This window comes from Amblyomma americanum, chromosome 2 (genome assembly GCF_052857255.1).
Source record: "Amblyomma americanum isolate KBUSLIRL-KWMA chromosome 2, ASM5285725v1, whole genome shotgun sequence".
Lineage (NCBI taxonomy): Eukaryota > Metazoa > Arthropoda > Arachnida > Ixodida > Ixodidae > Amblyomma > Amblyomma americanum.
Window position 1 is genome coordinate 159,330,582 of NC_135498.1, and position 26,732 is coordinate 159,357,313.

At 48.5% G+C, this 26,732-nt stretch overlaps 1 long non-coding RNA gene across 3 annotated transcripts in view; it reads right to left on the reverse strand.

The window, feature by feature from the left end:
* The window catches only part of LOC144121923 (uncharacterized), a 116,971-nt gene that overhangs the window by 74,954 nt on the left and 15,285 nt on the right, over nt 1-26,732 (reverse strand). The gene's annotated exons all lie outside the window — the stretch shown is intronic.

Below are 26,732 nucleotides of genomic sequence, written 5' to 3' on the forward strand. Positions count from 1 at the left end.
GAAAATCAAATTTCAATGATGGTAAACGCCATCTCCAAACTGCAAGAGACAATCCCCGCGATGATTGCCCAACAAATTGCGAATTCCTTGCGCTCCTCGCGCAGGCCCGGCGATCTCTTACCCGGCCGCCCTCACAAAACTTCTAGACGCACCCCCGAGGTAGCCGACGACGACAACTGCTCACTCTCTGGTATGGAGAATACCCCCCTTCCTGCGAGTGTTGGCTCCGGAGCAGTGTCAGTACAACCCCTCCTCAATCTAAATGACCATGGCGAGCAGCCCTAAGATCAGGCGCTCCCCAAGAACCAATTCGGCCACCCCCGTCCAAATTGTTCAGTGGAACTGTCGGGGCTTCCGTTCTCGCGCAAAGAGGGTGGATCCCCGACTTTACCTTTCAACTTTCGATTCTCTTCCCGCGGTGGTTGCCCTCCAGGAGCCAGGGAGTGGCGTCACCCTCACAAATTACATCCCCTTTCAGCAGGACCCCTCTTCCTGCGTCTGCGTGCATAAAAATTATACGGCTAATCTAGTTGACTTGGAATTCTACACAGAATATTCCTATGCGATGGTGACACTTCTTCCGCTCAAGAAACAAGATGCACCACTCCACGTACTCAACATATACTGTTCCCCCAAACTCAAAAATGTAACATTCGCAGCACTCTTTAGCCGCGCTCTAAAGGCTGCAGGCAGGGACCCCCTAGTGATTGTGGGCGATTTCAACGCCCACAGTACACTATGGGGATACGTGCGTGAAGAGAAACGGGGACGCAAGCTAGCGGAACTCGCGTCCACGCTGGGCCTGACTCTTCACACTGACCCTGCATATCCAACGCGGCTGGGTAATTCCGTGACCCGGGATACATGTCCGGATCTCACCTTTACCAAAAACATTGTACACGCAGAATGGATCAACACCGAGGAAACCCTCGGTAGTGACCACTGCCTTATCAATACCACCGTAAGGACTAAGCCATTGGCAAGACCTCACGCACAAGCTCGGCTTCCAGACTGGAATAAGTTCCGGCAAAACTACATCAATTCGGCGTCTATCCACGAACAAGGCTACCACGCGTGGGCACAAGGATTGGTTACACATCTTCGTTCGGTGGAAACACAAATTTAGCTCTTGGAGGCCACTCCAGAGGTGGACAACCACCTTCTGCACCTCTGGGAGGCACGGCACAGCCTCGTCCGCAGATGGCGCCGCCAAAAATGTAACAGAAAGCTCAAAATTCATATCGCCGAGCTCACCCAGCGAGCGGCAGAGTACGCGGCCCAACTCGCCGACTCGAACTGGGTAGACCGCTGCAACACGGCGGCCAGACAAATGTCGAGCCGGAGCACGTGGCGCCTTTTCCGCGCCCTAATTGACCCGACTCAAACCCGCGCCGAGACACAAAAACATCTCCGAGCTATTCATACCTTTGATGGAAATACATCAAAATTAGCATGCAAACTGCGCGACCAGTATCTTTGCACTAAGCAGGACCCCGGAGGACCCGCGTTCTCGTATGCAGGTTCAGAGAACGCGAATCTGGATCAACCATTCCAGTTGCATGACCTCAAGGCGGCCCTAGCTAAAATGAAACGAGGAACGGCACCGGGCAGGGACAAGATAACTGTGAAAATGCTTGCTAAACTTCCCGATCCCGCCTACGAAACCCTCCTCGCTTTCATCAACTCAATCTGGCTTGGTGAGGCACCTCTACCAATTGAATGGAAGACCGCCCTGGTAACTTTCATTCCGAAAGCCGGCAAATCCATAAACACAGACAACCTCCGCCCCATCTCCCTCACGTCTTGCGCGGGAAAGCTGATGGAGACCATGGTGTGGGATAGGCTGTCTGGGTTTCTGGAAAATGAACATACATTCACAGACACCATGTTCGGTTTCCGCCCGCAGAGGTCCGCTCAGGATGTTCTGCTTCAACTCGACCGAGAAATTCTCAACCCTGTCGAATATCCCTTCAACGATAAGGCAGTACCCGCCCTTGACTTGAAGGGGGCTTTTGACAATGTCACACACGAAATCATCCTGCAACACCTCTCCCAAACGAACTGTGGACATAACACGTTTCAGTACATCAAGCAATTTCTCTCGGATCGACGAAGTTTCATCCGAATACAAGACGAAGAACACGGCCCATATAAACTGGGAATGAGAGGAACCCCACAGGGTGCGGTCCTCTCGCCATTACTTTTCAATCTGGCCATGATGAAACTCCCGGCTCAGCTGGCGAAGGTCGAAGGCATCCAGCACGCGCTGTACGCCGACGACATAACCATCTGGGCCAAACACGGATCGGTTGGAGACATTGAGGCCAACCTGCAGCAAGCGGCGGAGATCGTGGTCGCTTACGCCCGCCGCTGCGGCCTTCAGTGCTCACCGTCCAAATCCGAATTTGTGCACATTCGCCCGTCGCTTCAGTGCACCACCAAAATGGAACTATCTCTGGCCAGCGGCCAGATACCCGAACACGATGAGATTAGAGTACTTGGTCTCCTTATCCACAAACATCGACGGGCTGATACCACACTAGCAAAACTGCGCAAGGTGGGGGACCAGGTGGGCCGGATGGTCTGCCGGGTTTCCAACAAACGCGAGGGGTTACGGTGCAGAGACGCTTTGCGGCTGGCGCATGCATTCGTGACCAGTCGAGTCCTCTACTCGACTCCTTACCTCCACCTGCGCAAGTTTGATGAGAACGCCATCGAAGTGATTCTCAGAAAGATGTACAAGCGTGCCCTTGATCTCCCGATCACCACATCCAACCAGCGTCTCATGGGCCTGGGGATGGTTAACACATTCGCGGAGCTCCGGGAGGCGCACTTGACAAATCAATACACAAGGCTTTCAAAAACACCGTCGGGTCGCCGCCTATTAGCCCGACTACACATCCATTACCCAACACTTACGGAAGAGCGCGTACGCATTCCTGAAATCTGGAGATATGCCCTGCACGTACGCCCTCTTCCGGCCAACATGACACGTGACGACCACAGTGGCAGGTGCCTTGCGCGGGCGGAGGCACTGGCCCGTCACTATGGGAACAAACATGGCATCTTCTACGTGGACGCCTCAGGCCCTCACCATGGGGGGTGGTACACGGCCGCAGTCGTCCACCAAAAAATCGTGGTGAATGGCCTAACGTTCCGAGCTCAAGACATAACACATGCGGAAGAAGTTGCCATCGCGTTAGCCGCCGCAGACCAGGAGTTGCGAGTGATCGTCACCGACTCGAGAGGGGCCTGCATAAAAAATTTAAGAGGGGTACATTCCTCTATTTGCGCATCGCATCCTTCAAAACAGTAACTACCTCGGGGCCCTCGCGTCTCGAACGATTGGGTGTTGGGTGTTGGGTTTTATGGCACATAGGCAGCTAAGGCCATCATGCGCCAAACTCAAGGTGTAGAATTGGCTTTCTGTAGAATGTTTACGAATATCAAAAAATGCCGATGGCGTAGATGACCTAAAAACATTGTGCTGCCTAGTAAAAGAAGAGAAGAAATTTGGAAATCGCTAATGGTAAAAGCCTTAAAGAAGGTCAGGCAGCCTTAGCGGCTATCCTTGGCTAGGCAAGGATCCTGAGGCTCCCAACCAATCAAATAAAAAGCCTCAGCCTACTTCTCAGGAATGAGAAAGTGGCTGAGGTGTATCATGTAATAAAGGGAACCAGTGGTTCAAAAATTACAGTTTTTCGAGGACGCCCGCTGCTTTTAAAAAGCTAAAAACGGAGGGTATGTTAACAATGGCATTATCAGCTAAGAGCAATGTTGGGTGAAAAGGAATGTATTCATGATAAAATTGAGTGAAGTACTTTTTTCTTAGTTTTTCTAGTTTCACACATGAGAATAAAATGTGGTTAACAGTAAGTTCTTCTCCGCATTCCTCACAACCAGGTTTATCTTGTTTTGTTAGCAGGAAGTTGTGCGTGAGGTGCGTGTGGCCAATTCGCAGACGGCATAAAACCACTTCTTTAAAACGTTCCTGGTGCACACATGACTTAAATTCACCCAAAACTGGTTTTACAAAGTGCAGTTTATTATTCACTTCGCTGTTCCAACGCGACTGCCATTTTTGTCTTAATTTCTGTTGAACTAATTTCATACAGTCATTAAAGGGTATATCTACTTTTTTATTTCCTTGCCCCGAGCTTGAGCGGCACACAAATCTGCTCTCTCATTTCCTTTTATTCCGACGTGGCTCGGGACCCAGCAGAGTTTAATGTTCTGTCCTCGAGCTGTTGCTGTTACAATGTTGTGTATGATGTCCCCAAGTATGGGAGTGGTTGCGTTTCTAGAGTGGAGGGCTGTAAGTACACTTAAAGAGTCTGTGTAAATAATAGTGTTTTTGAGGTTCTCGTTTAGTATATTTTTTGTTGCCACACATACTGCGTAACATTCTGCGCTGAAGATGGATGCGCACTGTGGAAGTCGCATTGCTCTCTCCGAATTTCCTCGCACCACTGCGCTTCCTACGTAAACATTCGTTTTTGAACCGTCAGTGTAAAAGTCCGTAGAACTACTGTATTTTTCTTCGAGTGCAAGGAATTCCTGTACTATATGTTGTTTCGGAGTTTGTTTTTTTTGGAACTGCGTAAGGGTAAAATCACAGATTGCCGGAAAATTGTGCCATGGAGGCAGTGGAGCTCGTCTTCGAGCAATGGCAGGTAATGTGTCCAGTACTCCGAGGTTTTGACACATCTCTTCAAAACGCAGGAGGAGTGGCCTGATAGCTTGTGGTTTGTTGTTAAAAAGTGTTCTTGATGGGCACTTTGTGACTATGGGGTAACATAGGTGTTTGGGAAGCGAACGGATTTTTAAAACGTACGAGCACATGAGCGTGGTTCTTCGGTCCTCGAGTGACGGTTCGTTGGTTTCTACATAAAGACTGTTAATGGGTGATGTCCTGTAAGCACCAGTGGAGAGACGCAAACCCAAGTTATGCACTGTATCTAGTCGTTTAAGGTATGATGGTCTCGCTGACCCATACACTATACATCCATAATCAAGGGTAGAGCGTACTACAGAGCGGTAAATTTTTAGAAGGCATGTCCTGTCGGCACCCCAATGTTTTCATGACAGTACTTTGAGTATGTTGAGGGATCGGGAGGCTTTCTTTTTCAGTGCATTTATATGAGGCAGGAAAGTGAGCTTTTTGTCAAAGGTTACGCCTAGGAATTTGTGCTCATTTTTCACCGGTAGCTGTGTTTTGTTCAGGTGTATAAATGGGTCAGCCTGTAAGCCTCGCTTAATAGAGAAAAGAATGGCCACGGTTTTCTGTGTGGAAAACCGGAAACCGTTCTCGTCTGCCCAGGTCACCAGTTTATCCATTGTCAGCTGTATTTGTCTCTCGCATGTTACCAGGTTTGAGGATGTGCAGGCTATTTGCAGATCGTCAACATAGACGGAATACATAATGGCCTTCGGTATTACTTTGGCTATGGAATTTACTTTAATAACAAACAATGTCGTGCTCAAAATACACCCCTGAGGAACCCCGTTCTCTTGAACGAAGCCCCTGGACACGGTTGATCCTAGGCGCACTTGAAATGAGCGGTCGGAAAGGAAGTCCTTAAGGCAGTTCAACATCCTGCCACGGATGCCAAGATCTGCTAAGTCACGAAGGATGCCGAACCACCAGGTGGTGTCGTATGCTTTCTCGAGGTCAAAAAAGACGGCAAGACAGTGCTGTCTGTGTATAAAAGCCTCTCGGACAGTATTTTCCAGGCGAGTTAAGTGGTCTGTTGTTGAGCATGCTTTCTTAAAACCGCACTGATGGATGTCAATAAGCTCAAGAGATTCAATCAGAAAAGTTAGTCTTTTATTCAGCACACTTTCGAATGATTTGGCAAGGCAGCTGGTAAGGGCTATCGGCCTGTAACTAGTAGGGGATGTTGGTTGTTTTCCAGATTTCAGGAATGGTACAATAACTGCTTTCTTCCAGGCTTTCGGCAATCTTCCGAGCCCCCACACTTGGTTAAAAAACTTCAAGAGCGCCTCCACAGATGGCTGGGAAAGATGTGCTAGCATTTCGTAATGTATATTGTCAGGGCCAGGTGCTGTCTTTTTTCCGGCCGAGAGAACTTCGTTTATTTCTTGGAGTGTTATTAAACCATTGTACGGTTCTTTTGTGCAGCCCGTTGTTGGAAGTCTATGTTTCTCCACTGCATGTTTATGCTTTAAAAATGTTTCTGTGTAGTGTGAAGAACTAGAAATGTTTGAGAAATGTTCTCCCAAGATGTTTGCCTGTTCCTCTATATTTGTCTGTGTACCTGGAGCTGTTAAGAAAGGAATTGTGTAAGGAGAAAAGCTTCTGTTAAACTTGTGGACTTGTTCCCGCATTTTTTTGGACGTAACTGAACTATTTATGCATGATACGTAGCTTCTCCATGATGTTCTTTCGGCATTTCGGCGGATGTACCGAGCTTTTGCTCTCGTCTTTTTAAAGTTGATGAGGTTATCTTGAGTTGGGTATCTTCGAAAAACTCCCCAAGCTTTATTTTGCTTCTTTTTTGCTTCCCGGCATTCCTGCGTGTACCATACCTTGTTGTTTTGTCGTACTATTCCTGACGATTGCGGAATAGCTTGGCACGCAGCATCAATAATGCAGCTTGTAAAAATTTCATTCAGTTCGTCAACGTTAAGACTGTTTGAAAATAATTTCTCCAGGCTAGCCTTTTCTCTAAATAGTTGCCAGTCGGCTAGGTGTAGTTTCCAACGGCGTGGTTTACTAGGGATGACTGATGGTGGCGATGAAAAGTTAATCACTACCGGAAGATGATCGCTTCCGTACGGGTTATCGAGAACATCCCACTTAAAATCGGTAAAAACGAAAGAAGAGCTAAAAGATAAATCTATGCAACTCATTTTTCCTGAGGCTGGAGAGCAATATGTGGGTTTGCCTGTATTGAGTAGGAAAACATTATTGCACAGAATAAAATCTTCTAATATACGGCCCCTAGTGTCTGTCTGTTCACTCCCCCAGAAAGGGGAGTGTGCATTAAAATCCCCAACTACCAGATATGGCTCTGGTAGCTGATTAAAAAGTGATTCTAGGTCATGAAGTGTTACTGTGAGGTGTGGCTGAAGGTATACTGAACATAAGGTAATTGTTTTAAAGCTAATGACGGTGACTGCAATGGCTTCATAATTCGTCTGCAGCTGGATTTCACGTGTTGCAACACCGCTCTTAACAACGACAGCAACACCTCCAGGGAGCCTATCTGCCTGCTCACGGTCACGGCGAAAGACTTTATAATTCTTAAAAATATTTTTTTGTAAAGGTCCCAAATTGGTCTCCTGAAGGCACAGTGCTACAGGAGACATAGAGCGTAGGAGATCTGTTGCATCGCTGTAGTTATTTAAAATTCCACGGCAGTTCCAGTGGATAAGGAACGCCATGATTATTTTAAGGAGGAGTGTTTTGAGACCTCAGGTCCCTCCTTGTTGAGGGCCTGTTATCGTGGTTTTTTCTTTTTTCCGGTCAAGAGAGCCCCGTCACCGTTGCGACCGAGGCGAGCTTTGACTTGTATCCATCGCCTCCATGGAGGCGCTGGAGTTCCGCGGGGAACCCGCGGGCAGGGGGGTGGTAGACTTCTCCCGAACGGGGGAAGCCTTGCGGGCTGCCGACTTGGAGGACGGCCGGCCCGTTGTTGGGGGTGGCATAGCAGCTCTCGCTGCATCTGCCAGGGGCGCGGATGGCCCTGCCTCAGCCTCACTAGGTGTGAACTGGGCAGGTGCCTGAGACCGGTGTGATGCGCCGCGCCCGCGCACCACATCGGCGAAGTTTGTGTGGGGTATTAAGGAGAAAGTACCTTGCGACATTGCATAACGCTTCCTTGCCTCTTTAAAAGTGATATTATCTTTTGTCTTTATTGTATTGATTTCCTTTTCTTTTTTCCAGGCAGGACAAGACCTTGAGTAAGCAGCGTGCTCGCCTTCGCAGTTTGCACAGCGTGGCGCGGCGTCGCAGCCGTCTGATTGGTGGTCATTGGAGGCACATTTAGCACAGGTGTTGCGGCCGCGGCAGCTCTGGGAGCCGTGACCGAACTTCTGGCATTTGAAACAGCGTCTAGGGTTGGGGATATAAGGGCGAACGGAGATTTTTGCATAGCCTACCTCGATTGACTCGGGTAGGGTGCATGAGGCAAACGTCAGGACCAGGTGTTTTGTCGGAATCTCTTTGTTGTCTTTGCGGATTGTAATTCTGTGGACATTGGTAACATTCTGAGGGTTCAGTCCTTCAAGCATCTCTTCCTCTGTTAGGTGCAGGAAATCATTATCTGAGATGACACCACGTACTGTGTTCAATGATCTGTGCGGTGTAACAGAGACAGGAATATCGCCAAAAGTTTCAATGTTTGCAAGCTTTGAAATCTGAGTTATGTCGAGCAGTTCGAGGAGGAGGTCACCACAAGCCAACTTTGTGACTTTGTACTGAGGGCCCAGGGATTCTGTAAGAACTCTTGAAACAAGGAACGGGGATATTTGTCTGGCTGGCTTTTCTGTTTCTTTACTGTGGACGATGTGGTACTTCGGAAAAGTTGTCTTCTTTTTGCTGAAAAACTGTGTTGTGACATCGGTCGGTCCTCTTTTCAGAGGGCGATCATTATTAAGCAGGGAGGAAGCCATAAAAAATTTTGTTCTTCGGCCTTGGTGCCAGCCGCCCACCATGGAGCCCAACTAGGGGACAGGACAGGAACTTGAAAACAAGTCCTGCCCACGCCAGCTGTACACCATTGCTATAACCGAATATGACGAAACACAGGATAGTTCGCCACACAGGGTTAACCCTAGCCTCCAGGAAAAAGGAAAAAACCAAGGAAGGAGGAGGAGACAGGAGAGTTGTAAGAAAGATGATAGGAAAGTAAAAGATGGAGGGGAGGATAAGGAAAAGACGACTGCCGATTTCCCCCGGTCGGGTCAGGCCGGAGGTGCCGTCTACAGGAAGCTGGGGCCAAAGTGGTGTGTTGCCTCCGCCGAGGGGCCTTAAGGGTCCAAACGCTCGGCATCAACTCAACCACCAGGATCCCCTTTTCCCCGGACACGGCGATGCCACGCACGGCGAGGCGCGGGTGCTCGGGTCCGTGGTGATGCACAGTTCACCATCATCCCCTTGCGGGGATGTCCCTGCGGATGCTCGGGAACCCGCGGTGTCGCCACTCACCGTCGCGACGCCTGCAAGCTGCAGGCGCCCCCCTGCGGGGCGCGTCTCGAACGATTGTATGGGCTCCAGCTCATATGGGCCTCGAAGGCAATGAAACGGCAGACGCCGCCGCCCGCGCGCTTACTCTCCGGGCAACGCCTTCAGACCGTTTGGATACGGATCCCAAACCCAATCCGGCCCTCACTTTTCGAGAAATTACTGAATTATTCCAATTCGGCCATGCAATTTATCACAAGCCTTGTAAGGGCCTCACAAAGGTGGAGGAATGCACACTCCTCCGCCTTTACACCAAAACGCTGCTGTGCCCGGCAGTTTTAAAACACTTTGATCCTGCCTGTACAGGAGAATGCCCACACTGTGCGGAGAAGTCTTCGGACATCTTTCACATGGTGTGGGCATGCCAGTCAACCCCGAACCTCGCCCCCAAACCCAACCCCCCCCCCCCCGGGAGGACTGGGAGGCAGCCCTGTTCGGCTGCTCGGACCTAGCAAGCCAGAAGGCCCTGGTCCACCGAGCCCGAGTCGCGGCGGTCGCCAATGGGCTCCTGTAATGAGGAGCCCACCTAGAGATTGCGAGAGGTTGCTCCGGCTACCTCAAGCTTCCTCCCTGAAATAAAGTTTTTCACACACACACACACACGGCACACATCGTCTGCTGGAGCCAGCGTTGGAAGTGTCGAAGACGCCATTTTGTTGACAGTCGAGACCGATCAGCAACGATGCCTCTGAGTAAATTTCGTTCGCGCCCCAAATTCAGAAAAAATAAGAAGTCCAGGCGCGATGCAACTTCCGAAAACGTCCTGCATCACCCAAAAGCTGTGAGAACGTGCAGGAGCCAGCAGCAAGTGAAGTCCCCGCGGACGATATAGGCCCAGCGAGCTCGGCGACGTCTACACACAGCGGCCGCGTCCGCTGCAACACAACGATGCTGCAGCCTTAGAATTTGCTTGAAAATAAACAAAAAGCGGAAGGAATTCTGCAAGAGCTGGAATCAACTGCAGCGACAATGAAAAAGCTTGATTTTATCGGAAACTGTGATGACCGTCCCCTTGACGGTACAGATGATCGCCGTGCGGACGGTAGTGCTTTCACTATTGAGTTTAGACTCCTTCAAAGAACTGTTGCGTGCTGTGAAGTGCAGAGTGTGTGGCGGGGATGTGCAGGTTTTTAAAGGGAATTGCAAGTACAGTTTAGCGGTGAAATTGTCCCTCATGTGTTAATTGCGGAGACACTGCGTCGGCATGGAGCTCGGCGCGCGCGCAAGGCAGCCAAAAGATAAATCCGTTTGTCGTAAATATTCTTGCTGCACACACGATGCAAAGTACTGGAAATAGGCAAACCGCACTAAATGATGTTTGCTGTGATGAATATATCGCATCGTTGCCTGCACACGAAAACGTGGCAGAGCTATGTGAAGAGTAAGCTGACACCCTCAGCAACACGCGCAGCCGAAGAAGTGTTGAAGGACAGCGCCAAATCTGTTCGGCAGCTCTACTGCGAGCTGAACCTTGACAACCCCAGGAACATTTCAGTCTCTTTCGATGGTTCGTGGATGACCCGGGGTCATTCATCCAGCATCGGTGTCGGTGCAGTAATTGAACTTTTTACCGGGCTCGTCCTGGATTACGTTGTGTTTAGTAATTTCTGTGCCGGGTGCGAGCGCGGGCCTAAGGACGGCGACTCGTCCTATCAAGCATAGAGCGACAGCCACTTGTACCAAAAAAACACAGACAAATAGTCTGGTGAAATGGAAGTACAGGCTGGGCTTGTGTTGTGCGAAAGGTCATGGGAGAAACATGGCCTTAGATACACTACTGTCCTTTCAGATGGCGACAGCCGCACATTTCTTGCACTGCAAGAATCGTCTGTGTACGGCAACGTAAAAGAACAGAAAGAAGACTGCACGAACCATGTGTAGAAGCAAATGGGCAAAGCTCTGCGCGATGCAATTGCCAAGCATAAAGGCTATGCAAAAGAGAGCCTTAGTGGAAAAGGAAAGCTAACAGGCGACCTTGTCACTAAGTTGACGTCATATTACAGCTGGGCCCTTAAATCCCATGCTGGAGATATTGGAGCCATGCACAAGGCCGTGATGGCCGCATTCTATAACATAACGTCAAATGATAGTGCAGCAAACCACACTTTGTGCCTAACAGGCCCGAAATCATGGTGCCGCCAGAACGCTGCTGCAGCCAAGGGTGAGCCCGCTCCCAAGCACAGGTATAATAATCTGCCGCCACATGTGTGCAAAGCACTTTTCCCCATATTTGAGCGCTTGGCAGACCCAAAGCTACTGGAGTGGTGCTGCTTGCGTAGCAAAACTAAAAATAATAATGAGAGCCTGCACTCGCTGATGTGGTCGCTCGCACCAAAGGAGCGACATGCTTCGCTGTTTTCTGTTCTAGCAGCCGTTGCAGAGGCTGTTGTCCACTTCAATGCAGGAAATCTGAAAGCATCTTCCCAAATACTGAGCGAGCTGAGTATGAACCCTGGCCAACATAATGTCAGGAGGATGGCTGAGGAAGACAGACGCCGGACCGCAGAATCTGCACGCAAGCAGGCCTCTACTGAAAGCATGCATCGGGCACTGAAAAAGTGCCATTCTAGTCAGACCAAGGAGTCTGACTACATGCCTGGTGTTTATTAGTGCTTAATAAATGTAAATATGTATATATCTTGATAAAATTTTGAATAAATTATGTATAGTATGTTTTTACTTATTTTCTCAAAATGCAAATTTTGAACACCTGGTTGTTTTAGTTTGTCGATATCTCTGCACCTATGATGGGTAGAGATGTATTTTTTTTTTTGCTAAAGGAAGCTGGAAGTGGAGTAGGTGCAATGATCGAAGCAGAATTCTTTAATTAAGCTTCAAAATTTTTTATTTTGCAAAGTTCAGTGAAGCATGATAGGCACAACTTGAAGGATGGTATTCCAAGTGCTGCAAAATTGCTAATAAGAGTAAAATGAAAGAACTGCCTCGATCGTTGCACTTTCTGGTCATTGCACCAGGTTGCCATGCATTAGTAATAATTTTTATGGAGCCATTTTTTCTGCACGGAGGTACAAATAATGAACAATTAATATTAATTACCTTGTGGACTAATTAGATTGGATAGAAACAAATTACATATTTGAAATCACCATAAAAAACTGAACAAATTGGTATGATTTCATTAGCATTGGCTTCAAAATAAGGAAAATAGCTCTAAGACCAGTGCCCCCCCTTAACAGTAAATAACATGGCAACACAAATGTTTTGTTTGGTTGTGCAAAGGATATATTAATGCAACACAGGTTTTGTGTATGGACCAGAGGGCCGCACATTTGAATAGACTTGCATGTTTTGACAAACTGGTCATCCTGCTGCTGATAACTTCGCTTGATTTTCATTTACCTTGCAGAAGAACCCCGCTGTTACGTTCCTCACTGCTGCGTTTTCCCGGCTGTTACGTCGTTTTCGTCTGGTCCCGGCATAGCTCCCATAGGATCCAATGTATTGGGTACCCCACTGTTACGTTGTAGCTGTGAAAATGTTCCCGCATGATACGTCGCTACCTGGCACCCCGAACCTAGCCGGGCAACGCGCGCCAACCGCCATTTTGACGAGTCTTGGCCAGGCTTGGCTACAAAATTGGCTACAAGACCATGGCCTCCGAGATCACCCCCTTGCACGCGCGTGGGTAATCTCGGAGGCCATAAAAAGCCGCACGCGAGTTGGAGAGATTGCCACTAGATAGCCACTGCCTCGTCAGCAGAAGCGAGTAAAACCCACGGGCTCGCAGCAATCCAGTCTTTCTTGTTTGTGCAGTTCAACCCATCCGAGTCGTCCGTGTCCTTCCGTCAACAGCTACGCTGCCTACGCCTCGTCAGGCCTCGCTAATCCAGTCTTTCTTGTTTGTGCAGTTCAACCCATCCGAGTCGTCCGTGTCCTCCCGTCAACACCTACGCTGCCTACGCCTCGTCGGGCCTCGCTAACACCGCGAGCGATTTGTCGTCCTTTGATGGTGTCGCGCAAGCGCAAGGCGCTTTCCCTCGAGGAAAAGCTGGATGTTCTCAACGCAGTCGACAGGCAGCCAGCGCGGAAAAGAGTCGACATCGCCAAAGGATCTTGGTCTGCCACCCTCGACGCTTAACAGCATCGTCTCGAAGCGTGCCGAGATACAAGGGAATGCCGCGCTCTTCGGCTCGAAAACTAAGCAGGCTCATGGCGCCAAGTATGGAAACCTCAACGAGTCGCTTCTTACTTGGTTTAAACAAGCTCGTGCTGCCGGTGTTAACTTCGACAGCAGCATTTTGCGCGAGACGGCGATGGAAATAGCCGACCGACTGGGCATCAGTGACTTTGCGGCGTCAAATCGACCGTTTCCGGAAGAGGCACGGCATCGCGTATAAGACGGTATCCGGGGAAGCAGCAAGTGTAAACTTGGAAACAGTCGACGATTGGAAGGCCACACTATCTGCCATAACTGAGGGGTATGAGCCTCGTGACATTTACAATGCCGACGAAACGGGTCTTTTCTTTCGGGTGCAGCCATTCAAATCTTTAAGCCCGAAGGGCGAAGCATGCCACAAAGGCAAATGCAGCAAAGAACGATTGACGGTGCTCCTTTGCTGCAACACGGATGGCTGGGACAAGCTGAAGCCACGGGTAATCGGAAAATACCGAAACCCACGGTGCTTAAAGAACATTCGCCTGCTGCCATGTCACTATAGAAGCAACAGTCGTGCATGGATGACGGGTTCTTTGTTCGAAGAATTTCTTCGTTACTTCGACAACAAGATGGGCTCCCAGTGCAGGAGTGTTGTCCTTTTTCTGGACAATTGTGCTGCCCACCCGAGAGACCCGTCGTTTCTTCAAAACGTTAAGCTTGTTTTTTTTCCTGCAAACACTACAAGCCACTTGCAGCCATTGGATGCCGGCGTCATAAATAACTTAAAGCACTCGTACAGGAAGTCCATCGTAAAGCGCTGTCTGGCGCGTATTGATCGCGGACCGCAGCCTACGATCGTTTCAATACTGGACGCTATGCACTACGTCGCTTCAGCGTGGACTGCAGTGAGCGCGTCAACTGCACAGCACTGCTTCGCGCGGTGTGGCTTTCGCATGGACGGCGGAGAGGAAACTGCCACGGAAGCTGAAGAGACGGAAGCAGCCTCTCATGATCAAGATCTGAGTGAAGCTTTGAATGCGCTGGGTGCCACGAGAGTCACTTATGACGACTACGTCGCCGTGGATGCTGCTGTCGTGATGTCCAAGTGTCAGAGTATCGCCGAGATCGTTGCAGACTCGGTCGCGAGTGAAGCCTCAGACTGTGATGACGACGAGGAGCACAAGCCGCATGATTCCGGGGAGTTGGCGGACCCGACCTTGGAGAAGCCGTCGCGGCTCTGGACCTCCTCCGCAGGTACGTCGCACCTCAAAGCGACGCTGAAAGCAATGCGGCTTTCCAGGCCATCGAGAAACGCGTGGTGATTTCCAGCGAGCGGAAAACACGGCAATCGACCATTCTCGATTTTTTTAAGACGTAAGCTCACTTGATGTCGAAATAAATTGTTTGAAGGCAAAGCTGCACTGTTTTCATTAATTTTCGGACCTTTCCTCACTGTTGCGTTTTCCCGGCTGTTACGTTTTTTTTTCGCGGTCCGGTGAAAAACGTATGAACAGGGTTCCACTGTACATGCCTTAGGCTTCTATCTCTTGTAAACCATAAAATTTATCAGGTTGTGTGAAATCTGATCAAATGTAGACTGAGGACTTTGGCTGGAGTTTCATTAATCATCATCTTGACTATGCCCACTGCAGGAAAAAGGCCTCTCCCATATCTCTCCAGTTAACCGTCCTAATTTTGCTTTTACGGTGTGGTATATGGGCTTTCAGTGCTTTAGTGTGACATTAACGCGATAGTGTTAAGGAGCACGTGTTTCAGAAAGTCCGGTGTTGTTGACAGTCAGTGAAAAATCCACGAAAAATCCTCAGAGAAGCAACCTGCGCCTAGGTGGGTCATCTAGGTCACGTGACCTTGTGGCATCATCACAACCTGGCCACTGGATTGTGAGCAAAGTGCGCACCAAGGCAGGTGGCAGTTATATTGGTGATTGGTTGCGAGTTGCTGGGAAGAGCAACCAGATCGCTTAAGTCCTGCCAGTGGCAGCACCTGCCATCGCAGGGCAGTGCCACATCCCTTAACCTTTGCACCACTGCAACAGGAGTGGTATGAGGACTCCCAGGGATCTCTGAATGTAAAGTCAAGAATAACTAATTCCACATTTATGGGCATTAACACATTAACGATGCGACATCATAACTTAAGGCGGTGCTTAAGCCCCTCCAATTTTTATTTTTACGCATGAACAGGTGCATCTCATGGTGTGTTAAAGAAACTACGAAAAGCTTCTAAGCAGGCAGAGCTTAAGTGACCCCTCCAATTTTTTTTTTATAGCTGCATTCTAGTGTAGCACAGGCAAATTAACTAATGCTTAGATTCGCCTGTGTGTCATTCTAACACTCATAGAGCGTTACTATTTCTTTTCTACACAGTGTTGTTCAAGAATTATATGACGTAGAACGGCTGCACGCAGGAGGAGGTGATGAAGGCATCAAAGAATATTAGGATGCGGCTCTCACAGAAAGCGTGCGAGCTGCGGCCACAGAGGCCTTCAAAATAAATGAACATCTTTTGTGCTACTCGAGCAGCCGCGCTGCTACTCGAGCAGCCACGGCAGCTATGGCACAGGCCGCGCAGGCAGTGGCGAAGGTGTATGACGACTTGTGTTTTGGGTACAGGGGGAACATTGCCGTGGTGTTACGACGGCACATGGATGACGCGGGGGCACTTGTCACATATGGGCGTCGGAGCCGTAGTGGAACTCTTCACTGGTTATGTGCTCGATTATGTGGTGCTGTGAAACTTTTGTCTGGGCTGCGAAACTGGCCCAAAGCCGAACAATGACGGCTATGAACTCTGGAAATCGCGCCATGAGTGCCAAAAGAACACCAACTGCAAGGCTGCCCAAATGGAGGTAGAGGCAGGCAAAATTCTATTTGAGAGGTCTCTACAGCGCCACAACATGCGCTACACAACGATGTTATGCGATGGGGACAGTCGCACGTTTAATGCCCTTCAAGATGCTAAAATCTATGGCTACATTGAAGTAGTCAAGGAGGACTGCATAAACCATGTGCACAAGCGCATGGGAGCAGCTTTGCGCAACCTCTTGCAGAGACACAAGGGTGCAGGAAAACAGTCTCAGTGGCAGACGAAGGCTCACAGCTGATCTAATTGACAAGCTGGCTAAATATTATGGCCGAGCGCTAAGGTCAAATGTAGGTAATGTGGATGCCATGCAGCAAGCCGTGATGGCGACATATTACCACATCAAGTCTACTGATGACTGCCCCAATCACACTTTGTGTCCCACTGGTGAGCAGCCTTGGTGCCGCCACAACGCTGCAAAAGCAAAAGAGGAGCCCGAACCGAAGCATAAATACAGTCTGCCAAGCGATGTGGCTGAAGCACTTTTGACCGTATACAGTCGCTTATCAAAGAAGAGCCTGCTGCAGAGGAGAGGTGCGTTCAGGGGAAGACCCAGAATTCAAACGAGAGCTTCCAATGGACCATCTGGACCTTGATCCACAAAGAGCGGCATTCGTCACTGTTTGCTGTGGAAGCAGCCACAGCAGAAGCTGTGCTGCACTTCAATGCCGGCTGCAAGCATACAGCAACAGCAATTCTGCAAGAACGCAACGCAAACGTGCCAGCAACTATCTCCAGGAGAGCTGAAGAAAAAGACTTGCGCCGTAACACGCGTTCTGCGAAGAAGCGGGCGGCTTCGCTTCGCTTTGCTAAAGCGGAAAAAAAAGCACCGCGACAGCATGCACCCTGACTATGCTCCTGGTGCATTTTGAAAGCATACGAAGGTCTTTGGGGTTTTCTTTCCTGAATAAATATGCTGTGAGGCTTGAGTGCTTCTCACAATCCCCCAATTTTGGTGGTGTTGCATTTTTGAAAGATTAATATCTCCGGTCCTATTCTTGCTATTGCTATAATTTTTTTTTTTGCTAGAAAGGGAACCTTGTGAGTCACATGACACCAAGGTAAGTGCAATGACCACAAGAAAAAATTTACTGAGAAGGTTATCTGTCTTGGGTACCCAAATGGACCTTTCCTTTCAAAAGTTTTGTAATTGATAACTTAGGCTGAAATTGGCATAAGCCATTAATTTTTGCTTTAGTTCACTTTCCACTAGTTTCTCATCATGTTGACATATCAATCATTGACATAATTTTACATGTACATACTGTGAGATGTTTTTCCTCGTTTTCTCAAAACTGCAATTTTGAGGGTTCTGCAATATTGGAGGAGCGATATCTCAAACTATTTGTGCTATAGCTCTCATTCTTGTTCTGTTAGAAAGAAAAACTCTTGGACAGTGCATTAAGACTAAAATATGTTCAGTTATTACACGGCAGCATTTACAAAATTAATTATCAATTTTGGGTGCCAACTTAGGCTTTTTGACACAAAAGTTTGACTAGATGTAACTTTGGTTGAAATTCTTCTAGCACATTAATTCTTGTCATGTTGCACTCTATGATCCTTCTAGATCACTCTGGCAGGTCTATTCTCATCATGCCATAGAGTGTTTAGTAATTAGCTCACCTCCAAATGAACAACATGAATTAGGTGAAATTTTGAAAACTATTTCATCTACAAGTAAACTAATCAGATATTTGAAATCAGCATGCAAAAATATACAAATGGTGCAAGTTTCAACAAGACCCCCCACCCATAAATAAGGAAAAAAGTTTTAAGAGGGGTGTCCCCCCTTAATTGATGCCTTCGTGAAATACCTAAAATGAAAGTCGTCTAACTTGGGAACATACTCAGCAAGAAGCCCATCGTGTTTTTTTTTCTGCTTAGAACTATGCTTCGCTGAGGGGAATACACAAATTAAAGCAGTGTCAATCCTGCAGGATGTAGAGCATTATCATCAGACATGTGTAGTAAGTGTGTTTTTCGAAATTCTAACCGACCATTTACATAGTGGATGCAAGTTACATAGCTGATTTCATTGTCTGGGTCAATCAGGCACTCGTTTCTCAAACTGTAAAGGCACTTAATTAATCTCAATAAGTTGAACTACAATGCCGGATGTTGCACTGCCATCGGGACTGTAGCACATACGTTGTTGCTCGGAATCGATGATCAGCCCAACGAGAAAGCAACTTAAACTAAATGTAGCAGTGGTGGCGTCAAAGCTTTCAATGCATTAAAATCCGCAGGGAAGCAGGCGTTGACTCAGAATGGCATCGGGGCCAGTGCGCATCTGCTATGTGGCCGGGCCGACGCCGACGCACCGGGCATGAGGAATGCACAGGGCCACCAGGCCAGTTTCGAAGGGGGCGCGCACTCTGGCCTCAAGACCGACCGCGACTGAGCGTCCGGTTAATGCGGCGAGTGCCACGAGATGGCGCTGGCGATGTGGTTGCTGCTAGTGCCACCATACCAGCGCACGGAGCACATAACACGGACGAGAACACTCTGTTTTGGCAGATGCTGCCAAGCAGAACCTTGGCACTTAAAAATGAGAAGTGACATGGCGGCAAACTCAACAAAGCACGTGTGGCGGTCCTTCTCACGGTGAATATGGATGGCTTGTCGCCGATGTGCCTTCGAGGGTGCTCCTCGCTCCCAGTCATGTACCAGTCAAACAGCACAGCCTGGATGACCAGGGCACTGTTTGAGACTTGGCTGCGTGACTGGGACGATGAGCTTGCGTTGAGCGGACACAAGATTTGCTTGCTGCTCGACAATTGCTCTGCTCACCACTCTGGTATTTCACTCAAAAACAGAGTTTTGTTTTCTGCCGCCGAATGCGACGGCAGAGTTGCAACCACTGGACCAAGGGATAATCCGGGCTTTCAAGCAGGGACATCGGAAACGCATTGTGGACCAGCTCCCAGGGAAGTTGCGAATGGATGCCGAACTAAAAATTGATTTCTTAGGCGCGATCCAGATGATAAGCCGCGCCTGGCAAGACGTAACACGCGACACGATCGCTAACTGCTTTCGGCATGCTGGGCTCTGCGAGGCTGGTGCTGAAGCCATGAGTGCAGGTGAAGACGATGGCGAGTGTACGGTTTTATGAGAAGAACTTGCCCGCGTTCCTAACGCTGTGCCTCAGGAAGTCTGCTTGCATGATATTGTGGTGGTAGATGAAGAGGTAGCAGTGACGGCAAGCCCCCTGGATGCTCAAATTGTCGCCAAGGTGCTGGCGTCTGGTGACATGAAGGGCGAGAAGCCTCCGCCACCAGAAGACGATTGCCTTCGCCCTACGTTGGCTGAAGCACTTTCCACAGCAGATATGCTGTGCCGCTACTGTGCACATATCAAGGGGAGCGGACTTGAAGTGCATAACATTATATCTCGTGTTGAGAGTGTAATTCACAGTGATGTTGATAGGCGCACTGTCCCAACGAAGATCACTGCCTACTGCAAGTAAGTGCAGACTGCTGTACAATAATTTGCTTTCGGGCCAAATTATGTGTGGTGAGTGGCATGTTGTTACTTCCACCTGCGTGTTTTCGGCGGACTTGACATCTTGTATAACGATTTAGGTACTAAAATTCTTTAAAAGTGGGTTCGGCTATATCGAAATATTTGATATATCAAACAAATTTCGGAAATCAATGCCATTCGTTATAACCAGGGTTGACTGTAAGTCGAAACCCGCGATAACAAAATCACTAGAATACGAAATTCTCACCACAACGAAATATTTCCGGATCCCCGGCAAATGCCCATAGGGGCCAATGTATTTCGTATCTCTCGGTAACGAAACATTTTCGTACCGCAACCCCACGATAACGAAATCAGCTGCAAGGCCGGTCCGCATACTGTCTCCCATATTATGAATAACAGCGTCAAAAAGGCGCTCAAATTGAGTAAACTGCCACAGCGCGCTTGTGTGGCTGCACCGACAGTGTTGGCGCCTGGCAACCTTGCAGCCGGCGCAACTTTAGCCACCTTTAGCCAGCGCTAGCCGCCATACCGGCGCAGCGTGTGCCCTCTGAGATCAGTTCCGCAGGGCGCTGCTCGCGGAGGCCGCACCTGGACACGCTCAGGGCATGGCCTCCGAGACCACCCGCACGCAATTGCGCGCGGGTCAAATGATCATCGGCGCTGCACATTTAGGCCTACGAAGCGGTGCACGTGCATTCGTTGTATGCGATGGTGGTTGTGTGTGTGTGTTTGAGAGAGAGGAGAGAGACAGCAGTCAACACATTTGCGTTTCAAAAGATGTCTCCGCCAGCCAAAAAACGAAGATTTTTGCCACAGCAAGAGAAAGCTGCCATCATTGCCCAAACAGAAAAAGGGAGGAAAAAAGTGGATATTGCCGACGAGTACGTGATTGCGTGCAGCTCTCTGTCTACAATTTAGAAAGTAAGGCAGCCATTCTCGGTGCACTTGAAAATGGTGATCGCGCACACCACGAAACAGTGACGGCTGTGGCGCTCCCGGACGTCGACAAGGCGGTGTTTGCCTGGTTTTGTGAACAGCGCGTGAACAAAGTGCCTCTGCCTGGCAAAGTGTTGCAACAAAAGGCTCTGGGCTTGCCTGCACACTGAAGCATGAACAATTCAAAGCAAGTGCTGGCTGGTTGAGCCGCTTTAAAGCCCGTCACGATATTTTGGCCAAAATGATTCCGGGTGAAACAGCAGGAATGGACCCGGTGGCAACGTCGACATGGCAGCTGACTTCCGAAGAAATCCTTGGGCAGTACAAACCCACAGACGAGTACAATGCAGACGGAATGGGTTTATTCTATCAAATGCTGCCTTCGAAGACCCTGGATCTGAAAGCTCAAAAATGCCACAGAGGGAAGCACAGCAAACAGCATGTGACAGTATTGTGCTCTAAAATGGACGGCACTGACGAATGGCCGCTTCTTGTCACTAGCCGGAGCAAGAAGCCCCACTGCTTCAAGGGGAACCGCACGCTGCCTGTCCAGTACACCTCAAACGAAAAATCTTGGATGGCTCGTTCAATATTTTCAGCTGGCTATGCCTTCGATGCCGACATAAGAAAGGCAGGCAGGTCGGTGAGTCTTGTTTTAGACAACTGTACCACCCATCACGTTGATATGGAGCTCACAAACGTGCGCTTGTTTTTTTTTTCCCCGCTCGGGTGCACTTCTGTTGTGCAGCCGCTCGACCAAGGCGTCATATGAAGTGTGAAATGCGCCTACATAGAGAAGCTAATTCAGTCCCAAGCAGCAGTGGCCGATGGCCTATCATTGGACATGACTTAGAATGCTCTCGATGGCCATCATACTTGGCCAGCACCCTGCTTCCTTGATAAGAACTAGCTTGGATACCATGCTGAATACAACTAGACAGGACGATCATTGGTCAGATGGCTTGGGAACTCTTTGGCCACCATGCACGATCACACGTTTCATTCCTGAATACGTAACATACCTGGGCTAAATATAAATGTGTGCTGTGAGGGATTGCCTGCCTAGCGTCGTTTTTATTTCGTCGCCCCTTTCGCGCACATTCCTCTGGCGCCTGCTTCGAGTTGATCGGACGGCCGCGTTACGAGAGACCTGTGAAGAACACCGATGAAAGAAATAGTTCTTCAAAAAAATTCAGACCTAATTATCATGAAATCACCTGTATCTGCACGAAAAAAGTAAATGAAACATCCACATATTTCCCACAAATAAGTGTAATTTGTGCATGTAAAGTTGGCCTAAAAAAGTTTGTCAGCATAATTTTGTATCCATCCGCCGAGTGCGCCTCACGTGTTGCTTCTATCACTGCGGCATGTTGCAGCGGTTGCAGTGCTGCAGTCTTTAGTAGCTTCGTTGAATTGTGCCTGTCCCTACGATAATCTGCAAATTTCAATGTTTTGGGACAGTTCTGCACGATTGCAATATTTCAACTGCTCACAATCGACATGCCTCCGACGTCTTTCACGGCGGATTTGTTGGCCGGGTAATTTTACTTAGTGTGAGCACGCCATGTGCCATTAATGCTATACTTATTTTAAGCTTGGGGACAGTGAGTTGGAAGCTGCAACCAGCTTATTTTCCATTCTTCTGGGCTGGCGCAGTTTGCAATCACCACTGTGCAAATGGCGGGAATGGATTAATCCATTCGAAGTTGTTATTTTTTAGAAGTTGCAAGTGCTCTTGAAGAAAAGAGTGGTTGCGGCACGATCACTATAGGTCTAGCGCTTGCAGGTCTGTGGTCGTACAGTAATTTAAGGGCAATGTTGTCATGCATTATGCTGACAACAAACCGATGCTGATCTGCGAGTGGTGTGGTGAGATAGCAACTGAGTAGAGTTCGCGACGTGTACAGGGTGAAAAGAAATGGAACCCGCTTGAAATTAATATCCTTGCCGCGTGCGCGATCCTCGCAACAGGTAACGGCCAAACGGCCATGAATGACATTTTCGCAGCAATGGGCCTGTCTGGCCGAGGTCTCCATAACAAGACGTTTCAGTGGATTTTGAAAAAAACTCTGAACCCTGGTGTGACGCATGCAGCTGAGGCTGTTATGGTGCAGTGCGCAGAAAAAGCGGCTGCAGTTTATGAGTTTTCGACACAAAGGCAACATTGCTGTGTGCTTTGGTGCCACCTGGATGACGCAGGGCCATTCTTCACATATAGGAGTAGGTGCAGTGGCGGAGCTATTTACCGACTACATCCTGGACTATGTCGTGCTTTCAAAATTTTGTCTGGGCTGTGAAATTGAACCCAAACCTGACTCTGATGAGTATGCTGGGTAAAGGAAATCCCATAAGAGCCAGAAGAACACTGATTGCAAATCTGGCCAAACGGAAGTTGAGGCTGGATTGATCTTGTTCCAGCGTTCTTTGGAATGCAACAAAGTAAAGTACAGAACCATGCTGTGTGACAGTGAGAGCTGCACTTTTAATGCTATCAAGGATGCAAAGGTGTACGGCTTCGTAGATGTACAGAAAGAAGACTGCATCAATCATACAAAAACGTACGGGTGCAGCGCTTCGAAACCTGCTTCAGAAGCACGAAAAAGTGAAGGCATGCGGGAACTTGGTGGGAAGGGGAGGCTCACAGCAGACCTCATCCAAAAGGCTGAGTGCCTATAATGGTAGAGCACTCATGTCTCACTGTGGTGATGTTGACGCCATGCAGAGAGCGATAATGGCAACTTACCACCATGTCACGTCAACCGACAGCTGCTCTAACCACAGCCTGCACCCAAGTGGCAAAGATTCTTGGCGCCGTCATAATGCAGCAACAGCAAAAGATGAGCCACAACCAAGGCACAAGTATAACTTGCCAGCAGACGTGGCAAAGGCACTTTTGCCTGTGTATGAGCGCTTGGCAGATGAAAAGCTGCTGGAGAGGTGCAAGCTCGGGAGAACCTAAAACTCCAATGAATCGCTCCACTCAGTCATCTGGAGTATGATTTCCAAAGAGCAGCATTTCTCCCTTTTTGCTGTGGAGGCAGCTGTTGCAGGATCAGTGCTAGGCTTCAATAATGGGAATGAATATACCGCGACAACAATTCTTCAAGAAATGAATGTGAATGTAACAGACTCCGGCTCAAAAAGAGCCAAAAGAAAAAGACTTGCGTCTCACCACTGCTTCCAGCAAGAAACGGGCATTATCACTGGGCATCCAGATGATGGCAAAAAAGAAGCACCAATCTGGGATGCACCCGGATTATTCCCCAGGTGCAGTCTTGTAATTTGAGGAGCTTTTGTTCTCATAAAGGTGCTTGAAACTGTTTTTCTTCATTTTCTCAAAAATACAATTTTGACACACTAGCAGTTTTGTAGTGAACGTCTCTCAGCTTGTAGTTGTGCTAGCGCAGTAATTTTTTTTTTCCTGAATACAGAAACTCTTAATCTTTGTAGTAAGACTTATTTCACTGCACATATTGGTCAGTAACATTTTTAAAAAGATACTTTGCATAAGGCAGGTGCAGGAACTTTTGCAGCAATGGGTTCAGCAACCCCTAGCTTTAGACCTAATTGGCCTAGGAGACTCATTCTTGTTTTACTACGTTCCTAAGATGTTAAACATTATTTGGTATGCGAAATTTTATCAAGGCATCAAGTGTTTGAGAAATTATCAACTCCAAATCAGAAACATGAAATTACTAATATTTTGAAAACTATTTGTTGTATGGAAAAATTAAATGCAGATTTAGAATCGGTGCATAAAACTTTATTGAAACTTCGAACTTTCATTGCAATCGATCCACAAATTAAAAAAATGGTTCAAAGACGGGTGTCCCTCCTAAACAGAAAACTGCTGTCGTAAAGCAGGCCTAGCAGTAGCCGCGGCCACAGCAGCTTGTCCAGAGGCGGACGAAGAAAGTGACGGTTCGCACATGCTTGAAAACACAGAACGGCAAGCACATCAGCAGTCGTGAGAGCGTCTTCACAGCAGTGGTGCTGTGCCTGAAGGTGTTGTTGTGATCGGAGGCCCCGACAGCGGGAACAGACGAGCCCGGCAGGCGCCATCCAACTATGTTTGACCAAAGGTGCTGTCGTCCTGAGAAGAGGATTAGGAACGGCTCCTGGCGACGGCGAGCAGTGACGAAAGGCCTCTAATCCCTTCGTCCGGAGTATGGAATGCGGCGTTTCTGAACTGCGCCCTCACGTGGACCGGCAGAAAGACCCGAACAAAGGCGCCGGACCCTCCCTGCGGCCCAACAAAGCGGGGGCAGACACGGCTGATTCATCTTACCCTCTGGAATTCACCGGGACCGTCAGGACGCATCTTTCCCACGGAGGGGATCACCGCCTACAAAGCCAACGACCTTATGCACCAGGTCAACCAGTCGGAAACCGCATTCCAGGACCTCAAGGCGCCAGGATTTCTTATCGCCTGTGCACGTGTTTGTGAGGGCGGAGCGGTCACGGGGTTAGGGCGCAGACTATGAAGAGTGTGTCTGCCCATTGGACGCTTGACCAGCCAGCGGATTCCCTAGCTAGGTGCCTAGGGAATATCCACTGTATTTAAGCCGCAATTTGGCGGGTTTCACGGCACTTCATCTCTGACTTTAGGTCTCCCTGCTTCTGTGGTAAATATGTAAATAAACCTTCAAGTTTACTAACCCTCCTGAAGGCTTCCTTCCGTCGTCTGCAGAGTTCATCATCATGCGGTGAAGACCTCGGTCCCGATATCCAAGCATGTCCCGATATCCAACCTTATGCTTGCATCTGCTAATCGGTTATTAGGTCTCTTAAAACATAACCTAAAGCATGCTCCTCCTCACCTCCGTGCCCATGCCTATACCACTCTAATTCGACCTAAAATCGAATATGCCTCGGCTATTTGGGACCCTTACCAATCTTACCTAATAAATAACATTGAATCATTGCAAAACCGCGCCGTTCGTTTTATTTACTCCGATTATTCACGTAACACCAGCATCACAGCCTTAAAGAAACGCACAGGCCTCCAGGATTTATGTCTCCACCGCAAAATTGCACGACTATTACTTTTTCATAAACTTTATCATCGTCCATCACTTCATAACGACTTTTTTTCTTTGCCTCCTTCGATTTTTGACCGCCGCGATCATCCCTTTAAAGTTAGGCGTTTCACGTGCAGAACATTTAACTATGCGCATTCATTCTTAACACGCACAATATCTGACTGGAACACTCTGCCTTCACATATCGCAACCACCACTGATCCTGATAAATATTTTAATCTTATATCTTCAATAACTACTGCTTAACTCTTCGCATACATTGTTATTTTTTCATGGCTTCCTTTACAGGGTATGTTATTGCAGGGTATGTCATTAAATGATTCATTGCATTAGTGTTCTGTTTGTATAATTTTAATATTGCAGTAATCTTCGTTCTTTGCCGCGCTGCCATTCTTTTGATTTTTTTGCTTACTTATGTCATGCGAAGTGTCTTATTTTTGCTTTTGTTGTTTTATATTTGTGGTTTTGTTTTATTCTGTTCATTTGCCTGTGCCCCCCCCCCCCCTAAGTAATACCCTCTCGAGGGCCTTTAGGGGTATTCTGTATAAATATAAAAATAAATATAAATATCAACTGGTTGGCAGCGGTGGGATGGTCTGCGCCTGGTCCTGACTGTGGTATGGTAAGTGCGCGGTCTTTCTCTTGGAGCATTGCCAGGTTTTACAACTTTGGAAAATTGTTAGCCTAGGTAATCGAAGGTTGGTATAAGAGTGAAACAGAATTCGCGCTGGTTGCGATTTTGCCCCGCGGCGGTTAAGCCCGGCGACGGGGCTCCATCCTGGACATCCGCACCTGCACCCCCCCCCTCTTCTGTCTGGTCTCCGACCGGGAGAAAACAGTTGTTTGGCCGATGACCTCTTGTACGTTCGTCGCAGCCTCTGATTCGTCAGCCCCGGGCCCCGGGCTGTCCGGGGACTGTGAGAGAGGGAGATGGGGACACTGCGGGGGGGACTGTAGAATGCGGCGGAGGGTAGTCGGAGTGGAGATTTTGGATGTGGCGGTGTGCTGGCTAACCGCGCGTGTGTGTGAAGTGTCAGCCGAGAGGTGGTCGGCT